General features: G+C 52.5%; 1 protein-coding gene across 1 annotated transcript in view; it reads left to right on the top strand.

Moving 5' to 3' along the window:
- The window catches only part of MDGA1 (MAM domain containing glycosylphosphatidylinositol anchor 1), a 53,952-nt gene that overhangs the window by 16,626 nt on the left and 25,210 nt on the right, over window positions 1-12,116 (top strand). The gene's annotated exons all lie outside the window — the stretch shown is intronic.

Genomic DNA, 12,116 nt, shown 5'->3' on the forward strand with positions numbered 1-12,116 from the left:
ATCCCACCCCTGCCTCTCCCAGACCTCATTTTCCTCCTAAGAACCCCCCCCCACCGCCCCCACCTCCTCAGCCCCTAGGAGCTTCCCAAGGGCAATGACTTTTCTGTCTCTGGCTGTGATTGAACTCTGGTCCAATTGGCCTCCCCCCCTCCAAGTCCTTCACTTTTCTCCCTGACCTACTGGGTTCCAAATCATTTACAAGTTGTTCGGAGGCTCAGCATTATAATCAGATCCTACCGTGCATGCCACTTACATGGTTTCTAAAGTTTTAGCCAAAAAAGGAGTGAAACCCTTCAGTGATGGAGGGAAAGAATCATGAGAATACTTAACGGGAGGGCAGGTGTTGGATTTCTTGATTTATAAATGTACCCGATGCTAAAGGACTTGGTACTTCCTGCATGGACTCTTGGAAAGAAAAGGTTGTTTATCCTTTGCAGGGATTTAACATGCTTTCCCTCCCAGGGGTGTTCACCTTTTGAAAGGGACACAGAAGAAAGAATGAACAAGCGACTGTTTAATATGCAGGGTGGTGATGACTGTTATGAAGAGCACACAAAGCAGGGAAAGGATTGAAAGTGGTGGAAGTGAGGCAGCCATGGCCATGCTGTCTTAAATAGTGCGGTCAGGGAAGGCCTCTCTCAAAACACAGCCAAAGGAACTAAGGGAGTAAGCTCTGGAAGTCTTGGGAAGAATAATCCAGCTTCAGGAGCTGCAAGTGCAAAGGCCCTGAGGTAGGAGTGGGCTTGGCCTGCTTGAAGAACAATAGAGAGAGCAGCGTGACCACAGTGCGGGGAGCAGTAGAACATAAGTGGGAATGGGAGCAGATGACAGGGGGATGACAGGGGGTGGGACAGCCTATTAAAAGTGTTGGCTTTGACTCCACGTGAGATGGAGCCATGGCAAGGTTTTGAGCAGAGGAAGGACAGGGCCTGACCTAGTGTTGTAAAGGGATCCCGCTGGTTTCTTATGGAGTACAGACTGTACGGGCAGGGCAGGAAGCAGAGTAGATCTATCGGGAGGCTGCTGTAGAAATCCAGGCAGAAGATGGTGATGGCTAAAAGTAGGGTGGTATTGTGGGGGTCGGACTGGGGATCAGTTCTGAAGGCAGCTCAGAGGGCTTGCTGGTGGATTGGGTGTGGGGTGTAGGAGAAGGAGAGAAGCCAGGGAGGACTGTTTCTGGCTGACGGCAGGGGATAGTGTGTTTTCACTGATGGGGGTGGGGCTGAGGAATGGCTCTCAGGCTGTGGGGTGCAGGGGGCCAGTACCGCTGTCCTCCTGATGTCACTGGATGTGGAGAGAGGCATACAGTGAATCAGGCCCTCACATCTCTGCTCCCTGATTTTTAAACCTCAGAGCTAACCCTCCTGCCACATCCTCAGCTGGGTCGGGTGAAGGCTGGTCTGGGAGAACTGTGGGGGAGGGGGGTTTCGAGGCGTTTCACGCAGTCAGGTCGTGGCACCTCTCATTCCACCCCAACCTGGGTGGGATGAGGCCCCGAAACCCACAGCCGCCTGGGGGTGGGGGCCTTGGAGATGCCCCAGAAACTCTGTCCTTCCCTCCCCTGCTCTTCTGTCCTGACCCCACCTGCTCTCAAGCCACGGGATTGATTTTGCTTTCAAGGTTGTATTGTTATTATTACCCACTTAAACAACCTCATAGGAAAAAAAAAGGAACCCAATGACCATCAAACATTAACCGTTCATTCTAAATTCCCTGCCCATACCTGTCAATACATTTTTACATAGCGGTAAACAGTCGTCTGTTCTGCGCTGTCAGCCGACTTTATCTCCCACACACGTCGCACAGTATTGACTGAGCCCTCAGCCCTGTCACTCTAACGGCTGCAGGGTACCCCCTGCATCGATGCGCTGCCGTTTGGTCCCCATTTCTCTGTGGCGGAGAGTTTGGGCAGGTGCCAGTTTCCCCTGCTTCTAAATAGCTCTGCCGTGAATATCCTTATGTGGATTACTTTTTCCTTTTAAATTATTTCCTTGGGGCCTATTCCCCAAAGTGAGATTGCCTAATAGGTCATAGGATAGGAACAGTTTTATGGTTCTCATTTCGCCCTGCCGGGTCGTGTTACAAAAAGTTTGAGCCAGTTTTGCACACAGCCCAGCCACAGTGGATTTTATCCTCCGAATTGATTTCCCCGAGTTTAATAGGTGCATTATGACTTGTTTCTTAACTTCTAACATTTGCTTCCTGAAGCCACGTTTGGGTCTCTTGGCAGTAAGTGCCTGATCTGTGCAGAACTTTACAGTTTACGTGGAGCTTTCTGGCATGTCATCTCAGTGAGGTGCCGTGAGCATGATTATATTGGCCTCTGTGTTATACGGCAGAGTGGGCGTTAGTCACATTAATGCCGGAGTGAGGCCTCCAACCAGTTCTTGCAGGTTTGCTTAGAAAGGGTTCCCACCCACCTGCCACCATCCCATTCTTTTCGTGGGCCCAGCGTCCCCAGATGCCCAGTTCAGCCCCAATTCAGTGCCCTTAGCCCTGTTGTCTCCCCTCAGCTCCCACAGCCAGCTGGTGCCAGCCCCCAGCTGGAGCCCTTTGCTTCCAGGTTGGGGCTCAGCTCCGTGGGGCTTGGAGGAAGCCACTGGGTTTGTGGGTCAGGTGGGACTTTGAGGGCTCTTTGCTTCAGCAAAGCCATGATGCTTACCATTCCCCGGCCTAGGCCTGGCCCAGGCTCTATGTTCTGCGTGGGGGGCCTAGACCTAGACCATACTTCTTGAGGATCTTCTAGGCAGCACGCACCGTGCTTGGTGGATTCGATTCTTACTGTATTTAACACTCACAAGAGGGAGTGCACTTACGCCCATTTTACAGTCAGGAGACTGAGGCTCTAGACTAGAGAGTGAACAGATTGCCCCAGGCCACAGAGCAATTGCTGCCACTGCCCGGACAAGAACCCCATGCGCAGGCTGTGTCTACTCCAGACCTGCGCCTCCCATGGGTTTGGGTCAATAGTTATGCTTTAGCATTGGGGGGTGGGGTGGGGTTGGTCATATCTAGTGTCTGGGTTGCTGCCAGGATGCAGGGCCAAGGGCACGGCAGTGATGGGGTCCCCAGGACTGGCAGAGCTTGGCAGGGCAGGGTAGTTGGGACCTAAGCAGGAAAATCTACATGAGTTAGCCCATGTCTGTGGGCCTCACATCCCTGGGCCAGGCAGGCTCAGGTCCTGTGTTCGAGAAGCCATTCTCTGCCCGGATGGGTGGCAGCTTCTCTCCCATCATGATCCTGTATGTTCTCTCGGGGAGATCTTTCCTTCCTGTGATTGCCTCCTACCTACAGCCCACCTTGCTGTTCTGGTCTCTCGAGATTACGGCTCATGGCGTTCCCCCCAAAAGTAGACCTCCAAATCCAGTGTTACATTTTCTTCTTGCAGGCCCTTTGAACAGGTTCCCACAGGGTCCCGGGCCATATTATCAAGTGGAAAAGGGACTAGAATTTATTAAGTACCTACTTAGATACCAGTCCTTGTGTTACATACCCGATGTGAGTTATCTCATTTAATTCTCACGACCCGGAAGTCACTTCCACTACTGCCTGAGATGTCTTTTCTCCACTTGCAGCCTAAGGAAACTGAGGCTTCAAGAGGCTGAATGACTTGCCCAACAGTAAGGAGATGAGTGGTGGGGTCTTGCCTCCTGCCCTCCCCCCGCACCATCGGGGCAGCCCCTCAGGCTTACATGTACAGCCTCGGGTCAAGCCCGGATTTAGACCATGTGCCTTTCTGCTCTCTTCCCTAAGTGTCCCGCCTGCACTGGTTAGAGCTGCCCTAGGTCCCCTCACTGTTGAGGGTTTGATCCTGGTCTTCTGCAACCCAGGGAGAAAGTCCCTATAGCTTCTCCCGGGAAACCTCAGAGCCCCCACGTAGGGGGCTTTCCCGGTGGCCTGTCCCAACATCCCAGAGTTCCATCGGGGGGTGCCCAGTAGACTTCCATTGATCCACAGACAAGGAAGAGACTGTGACGCTCTCAACCCGTGCGCCTTCCGATGAGGCCAGGATGTGGGTGCAAGGGTGCTGGACATTCCCTGGGACTAGGGCTCAGATGGACCGGACACCCCTTCTGGCAGAGGAAATTTGTCAAGAGGCCAGGCTCTGCCCAAAGTGTGGGGCTCTGCACACGGTGCTAGGCCCTGCAAACAGGATCGGCGCTTTCAAACAGGAGCAGGCCCTGCCTCTGACCACGGAAGCAGAGCTTTTATGCTCAGTCGTGGTGATCGGGTGGCAGCCTGAGCGCTCACGCCTTCTGCTGTGGCTGCTCTCGTATTCAGTGACAGCACCTTGTACTTGGAGGTCAGAGACAAACACGCTCAAGCTGGGGAGAGATTTTTGTGGCCAAAGAGATTGGCTGAATCCGGGTTTGGTTTTGATGAGCAAAAAAAGGACCCTGGGGTGGAGAGCAAAGTCCAGTGGGACCTGCGGCAAAGTGGGGACAGAGGTTCTTCACTGAGGACGGCCATGCCTTATTCGCCTCTGCAAACCAGCGCCGAGGGCGGGGCAGTGCACACACTAGGTGCTTAGGAAATACTGCAGAACAAATCGATGAATCAATGGCAAATACACAGGCAATCGTGTATGTCCTCTGAAGGCTTGGAGTGAGAGGGAGGGTGGAGAGGGAATCCGCGTGCATTGAGGTCTAAGCACCCAAGAGAATGACCAGAGTGTGATGGTGCTTCCCCTCAAGATGACCAGCATTTTTTAAAAAGATTTATTTATTTGAGAGAGAGAGAGAGAGAGAGAGAGAGAACAAGTACGTACATGTGAGCAGGGGGAGGGGCAGAGGGAGAGAGAGAATCCCAAGCAGATTCCCCACTGAGTGCAGAGCCCGGTGCAGGACTTGATCCTGAGATCATGACCTGAGCCAAAACCAAGCATCGGATGCTCAACGGGCTAAGCCAGGCCAGGTGCCCCTCACGATGGCCAGCATCAAGGTGAGGTCAGAGGAGATGGTGTGGGATGCGGGAGACTGTTTCAGACTGGTTTTCCCAGTGTTGAATTGGAGCTTCCCCTAGACTTGGAGAAGCCCCCTGGTCCATCCTGGGTGGTGAACAGGGGACAGGTGTTAGCCAGCTCCACAGACAGCCAGGGCCAAGAGGGAGGTAGGGCAAAGCCTTGCTGTGGAGAGCACAGAAGGGTTCATTTTCCCTGGAGGTCCGTGTTTGATGGCCATGGCTTGTTGGAGAGGTGCGTAGCACCATCCCTGGCAGAAGGACGCCCAGGCGGAGCTACCAGGTGCCTGCCCCACGAGCCTCCTCCCAGACCCTGGCCGCCATTTCTGAGCTGCTAATTAAAAGAGAAAAGCCTGTTAATATTTCAGCACTGTTAACTCTGCTAAATTATTAAGTGTCCATTTGCATTACGTGCATAAAAGGATCGATAAACATGTGCGTACCAGGAGCTGGGAGGGCCACGGAAAGATGGTTTCTGAGGATGCTGCATGGGACAGGCCCAGCGAGCGACTCAGAGACGATGTCCGGCATCCTGAGCCCTGAGTCCTCAGCACTGTGCCAGGCACTCAGGAACTGGAAAGGCATGGGGCTTAGCATAAAGGTCAGAGAGTCAGACTCTAAATCAGCAGGGTGTCCTTGGGCAACTTACTTAACCTTGCTGGGCCTCAGTGTCCTGATCTGACAAATGGGAGCAACAGGCTTGTTCCGAGCAATACGTAATAGACATAAAACCCTTGACACAAAACCCTTGACACAATGCTGGCGCAGAGTAAATTGTTATTGTTGTGTATATATCGTGATGCTATTGTTATGCTAGGGGGGTGGGTCGGAGGGCACCAGAGCCTTGACTCCAGCTCACAGCCATCTCTCCCTGTCGCTCCGCAGGCCTTTATAGGCACTGTCCTTCTCCCAGCTCTCCCGGACCGCACACTTGCCTAGTATCCCCCCAGCACCAAGCTCAGCACCTCATGCTCATAAGGATGTGTTGACCGATGGAAGTCGGGACCGGAACACAGATCCTGATTCCGTACTGCCCGGCCCAGAACACTCAGTGATGCTTTTGGGAGGCTGTGAGGCTGGCGGCACTCGCCCTGCCATCTGCAAACGGGGCGGATAGACTCCAGGTGGGGAAGTCTGCAGCCCCCTTCTCTTCTCTCCATCCCCCTCCTCTGGCAGTTTCCCAGCCACACACACCTTCCCAGAAAGAGTCAGGAGCAGGAAGCAGGACAATAGCCCCGACTTGAGGACGATTAACCTTTTTGAATGCGGTGTGGGGGGGAAAATCCGGAAGGAAAGCTGAAGGAGCTTTAAATGAAGGGTTTCCATTCGTGTCGCTGTCTGCCCGCTGTATTTGGCTCCACGTCTTCCTGTTGCACATTTGTGCAGTTAACAGCACCTCCTACACCTTGGCGAGTGCCAGGGAGGAAATTCTCACGAGGGATGGGGGTCTTTGAGGAAATTTCCCTTCCAGATTCCAGTGAGAATTCTCTTCCGACACCCGGTGGGCAAGGTGAATTTGCCTTAACATGAATCCTTGAGAGTTTGTGGCTCCCTCGCTGCGCCCGCTGGGTGCGGGCTGTCCCGACCCCCTCCAATAATTTTGGGTGTATGCTTTCTGGAGGAAAAAGGAGTGAGCCGGTAGGCCAGAAGCATTCTACCAGGGACCCACTATTTCTGCCTCAGCTGTCCTCCTTATGATGCTGCCCTGTGGGTGACACGCCTCACGTTGTTTGGCTGTGCTCAGCCACAGGGCTGGGGAGGGCCATCGCACTTGACTCAACAGCCATTAGTTTTCAGTTGGGCTTTGAATCAGTATTTCTCCATTTGTTTTCCACAACACTTCTATCTCTCAAGATGCTAAGAGATCCTCTGTGAAGAAAGGGCTTTATGGTCAAATACATCTGGAAAGCACTGGCTTAAACTAAATTACGTAGGTGTGTTTACCACGGGACTTCTCAGAGCCTTTACTAATCTATACTTGGGTGCCGAGACACACTGGGAAGGAGAGAGAAGATGCAGCATCAGCAACCTGACTTGGCGGAGGGCTATCAATGAACAATTTATGGCACACGGGTTGGGAGATACCGTTTTCCTTTTCCACGGGGCTTCGTTGAGAGATCTCAGGAGAGTGAAATCGGAAGTCTCATAGACCAGAGGCAGGGAAACACACATGGTTCCAAACTCCTGTCCTATTTTCTATCTACCAATGGGGTGTCAAGCAGAGATGATCAAATCCAGCCTCCCAAATTCCCAAGGAGCTTGTGACAAATACAAACTCTGACAGCCTTGGAGTCGGCATGGCAACAGGCTCCTTGGTGACACAAGGCAGGGGTAGGGGAGTCCTTGGAGGACTGGGACAGTGAACGGAGTTCCAGGCTAGCAGGTGAAAGGCCTGGGTTCAAGTCCCCGCTCTGCTAAGTCCCTGCTCTGCTCCCGTCCTGTGTCCTGTGTCAGTGAGTGACGCAGACAGGGCATTTCCTTCTCTGGGCCTCCGCTGTCTTCTCTGCTTCTCTGACTTCAAGGCTAAGTCGGACTTGCTCTCTCTGCCTCTCACAACGAGACGAGGAGCTTGGAAATATATACAGTGGACCCCAGGAAGGTATCACTCGTCACCATCTGTGGCAGATAAGGCTGGGTCCTTTCATGCAAAGGGCTTGCGGGCCCCCGGGGAGGTGGGTTCTTGAGAGGAGGGCGGGGTCATTTGTAGAATACTGATGCTAGCCACCGTGTTTAGGTGGCTTACTGTGTGCCAGGCACTGCTTTCAGCCCTTGACGGGAGTTGACTTATGTATCCCTCGCAACAAGCCCATTCTACAAGTGAGAAAATGAAGGCTTAAGTAACTTGCTAACGTCACGGAGTAACTTGCTGAGAGCTAAGTGTGCTGGGAAGCTGAGGGGGACGCTCAGAAGGGCTCCATCCCTCCCCCCTGTTCCCAGCTCCTCTGAAGGCCTGCACTGCCCTCAGCATGAATTTTAACATATCCGTGAAATGTCCCTACCGGCTTAATGTCCGCTTTGAGGGTCTCCACCCTGAGATTTTGAGGGGGGCCCAGAGGGTGCTCTCCTGCCCCCATCTCTTGCTCCTACTTAATCAGTTCAGGAGAGAGCACGTATTGTTTGTCCAGGTGTTTTATAAAGATGTTGTCTTAAACCCTCACGCCAGCCCCGGGAGAAGGCATTATTGTTCCCATTTATGAAGGAAGAGGCTGAGGCTCAGAGAGGTTAAGTAACCTGCCTAATGTCACCCAGCTAGTGGGTAGCAGAGCCAGGAATTAGTCCCAGATTGTCTGCTTTTCCTCTGTCCTCTGCTCACTGTTCCTTGATGCCGCCTCTTCTCCAGAACAGTCTTGGCACTTGGAGCGCTCTGAAGCCATCCCGTTCCTTTCTGTCTGCTCTCCATCTCCCCAACAGAGCTCCTTTGCTCTTTGCTTCTCCTGATAGTCTCTCCAGCACCCACGCAGCAGCGGTGGCTCTAAGTGTTTGTTGTTTGACAGACTGAATGAAGGGATTATGATGTCATGGTGCCTCTTGACACAGGTCCTGGCCTGGTTGCCTTTGGAATAGAAGATGCTGCTGCCGGCCTTGCCTTCCTAGGGCGTGTGGGGCAGGAGGCTGAGGTTAAGTGGGGCAGAGCCTTTGAGGGCCGGCGACGTGGTGCGGACTCTGTTGGTTCGGGGTCCGAAACACAGGTCTAGTCATTCCAGGGGTGAGCTGAGCGGGGGAGCTGATTCACATTAACAAAGCTCAGTGGGAGGCCACAGGCAGATTGAAATGCCAAGGCCAAGGGGGCCTGGATACCCCTTGGTCCAGAGGGAAAATCTACACCTCGAAGAAGTCTGCCGTGGGAAGCAGCTCATCAAATAGGAATCAAATAGGAATCAGAGTAAAGGGAGTGGGTATTCTAATGGTTAGTGCCAACCAAAGAAACTGGATAACCTCAGTGGGCAATTTTCAACATTGAAGCAGGACTTAGGTACAGCCAAATCTTAAGCAAAGAAACGGATGCATCTTTTATGTATATGTCCATTCGTATAACCACCACTCAGATTAAGATGTAGGATCTCCATCCCACCAGATGGGATCCCACCTTCTCCCCAGAAACGTCTGGTGTCCCTTCCAGTACATAATCCCTATCCCCACCCAAGGGCAACCACTGTTACTTTAAAATTGGTTTTTCCAGTTTTGAATTTCAGACACATGAAATCATATCCTACTTACTCTTTTGTGTCTGAGTTCTTCCGTCCAGATCGTCCATGTGAGATTCAACAGTGCCATTGTATCTATCAGGAGTTCTTTTATTTTATTTTATTTTATTTTGTTTATCTTTGTGTAATATTCCATCGTATGATTATACCAGAATTTATTTACCCCTGCTAGTCTTGACGGACATATGGGTGGTTTCTCGTTTTTAGCCATAATGAATAAAGCTGCAATGAATATTCTCGGACCTATTATTTGGTTGTTATAAGCACTCATTTCCACTGGGTACTACCCAGGAGTGGAATTGCTGGGTCATGAGCTACACCCCTGTGTAGCTTGAGTCGGTACTGCCAAAATCTCTTCCACAGTGGTTCTATCATTTTAGAGTTTGACATTTTTAAGAGTTAATGTCATCAAAGGGAGTTAGGTCATCTTAATGATGCCATCATCCATGATGTCCCTTCGCTAGTGAGGAAATGTGGCTGACGGCCAGAGGCCTTGTGTCTGCTGGCCAGGCCGTGTGTTTTCTGGCTTGTGCTGGCCAGACCCTGAGAAAGTCCGGCTCTCCAACTCCTTTTCAGTATTCCTTATCACTCACCGAACCTTCTGTTGTTATAACACTGCTTGGCTACGGGCAAGCCACGGTGTCCAAGATTACAGCTTATCTTCCACTGGAGCCTGTTAAATCAATGTCTTCCTTGTGGAGAGGCACCCCAGGCCTCTTGTAGACATCCATGCAACCTTCTGGTCTTATCAGCGACTGGCATGCACATCATGCATGGGGGGGTTGTTTCCTGATGAGATTTCCTGGGACCTTGGCCACAGATGGCTCTTTCTTCCATGGTATGGTGATGTTCATGCATTTTTGTCGCAGAGGGTGACGGTTCCAGACCCATTCCCCAGATTCCAGGATGTATTTTGTATGTGGACTACATGCTGTTTACAAAATTTATAGAAAGTGTGAGTTGAGAAGGATCTCAGAGGTCATCTAATCCACTCCCCTGCCATAGAAGGGGAAACTGAAGCCCATGAGGTCTGACTTGCCCAAAGTTGCATAGCTCGTTTCTTGACAGTTAGCCTAGGTTCGTTCCTCTATGGCAGCCAGGCAGGCAGGATGGTTGTCTGGACACTCAGACTCACAGCTGCTGGCAGCTGCTACTGTTTGCAGAGCCTGCTGCTGTTTGCAGAGACTCTCGTGGTTCAACATGACCTGTGTTGCCCCCCAGTTGCTGCCCCACAAGCTTTTTGACCTACAGCCGGGCTGGCTCTGTGGACCCAGCTCTGTAATAGTTCATGACTGTCCCATCCGTGTTGGTTGGAGAGACCAGAGTAAGGCGCTACTTGGGGTTTACTAAGCACATCTCATCTAGCCTATGTTACTGTCACCCACCCTCGTGAGTTCCCAGGACCGACAGCATTCTCTCTGTTTTAGAGAGGAGAAAATAAAGGTTTACTCCAGGTAATATATATTATATATCACCCGGCACAAAGCTCCCCTGTTCTCTGAGGTCTGGTGAGAAAGCTGCCTCTTCCTAGAGCCTTCTGTGATCCTTCCTCTAGCAGACAGTGTTCTCTCTCTCCGCGGACCTCCCAGAGCCTTCTGTGCCTCTTACTACGCTTAGCAACATCACCATGGGATATTCTTGTAAGTTCATTCATTCAACGTTCGCCGAGTACCCGCTACACTCAAGGCCTTGTGCTAGGGATAGACAAGGTGGGACTCATGGTGTGGTAGACAGAAAGACAAGAACCTTGAATCTGGCAGACAGGCGGATTGATGCTGTATTGTTGCACTGGGGGAGTGATGGGTATGGAAGGAGGGAGGGCGCGGGTCAGTCAGGGGATGCTTCCTGGAGGAAGTTACACATTCTGTGTACAGGTTTTACCTTACCTTTGTGCACCTCTTTAGGGCAAGGACTCTGTTTTCACGCCCTTGTGCCCCTGGTGCCCTGGATTAGCCCTCCCACCTCCNNNTCTTTCCACCCTCAGCTGTGAGCAGACAGGTATGAACTTGGGGGTCTTGCTCTCCTTTTCAGAGCCCAAACATTGCTGGGCTGGAGGCTAGACACTTAGGGAGGGGCTGTGCACTTCTCCCATTCAGTCCTCTTCCCTTTGGGTGTCGCAGCGACGTCCTAGCTCTTGTCCCCCGGCCCCGGTCACTGTGAGGAAGGCCAGGGAGGAGCCAGTGTTTCGAGAGCTCCCATCCGTTGAAGAGGTTGGCCCGGGCTCAGGGAGCAACGAGGGAGGAGTAGCAGGCCTTTGGGTGAGGGGGTGAGCAGTCTGTGGGGCTGGGAGATATCTTAGTCAAGCTAAGAGTAAAGCCGGGGATGGTAGAGGGGGTGCAGTTCAGGCAAGTGATTTACTGAGAAAGGGCTCTCAGGAGACCCTGGAAGGGGAGCAGCCAAGCAAAAGTACCGTTCAGTTGCTTTAGCCTCAGTCTGTTCCAGGGGGGCTCTGGTGTAAATGGCACCATAGTCAGCCCACCAGCAGATGCGGGGGCGGTAGCTGTCATCGGGCTGTGTGTGTGTGTGTACTGGGGAACGGGGTGGTCTTCTGGGCATGTCTGACTCAGGCAGCTCCCGCTGGTGAAGGGCGATTCCCAGGGGAAGGTGAGCTGTGTGCACGTGGTATCTAACACTCACAGCAGCTGGGGGACGGACGGCCCCACAGGCTTGGGGAGCTGGGGGGACACCAGCAGCTTCCACTCCAGGGGCTGCTAAGACGGCAATGCCCATCGGGCGATAACCAATCTGTATAGATACTGAACCCCTCCTACTCATCAGCTCCCTGAAAGCACAGGTCTCTTGCAAGGAGAGTGGGATGAGGAGGAAGTGCCCCCTTCCTGAGTCCTTGACCTTTCTGGTTCTGGCCTGGGCCCCTGGGAGTGTCCTTTCCAGAGCTCAACAGGTCAGGCCTCTGAGGAATGGCCTGGGGAGGTCTGGGCTGCCACCTTCCAC

Source organism: Ursus maritimus, unplaced genomic scaffold (assembly GCF_017311325.1).
Source record: "Ursus maritimus isolate PB19 unplaced genomic scaffold, ASM1731132v1 scaffold_30, whole genome shotgun sequence".
NCBI classification, from domain to species: Eukaryota; Metazoa; Chordata; class Mammalia; order Carnivora; family Ursidae; genus Ursus; species Ursus maritimus.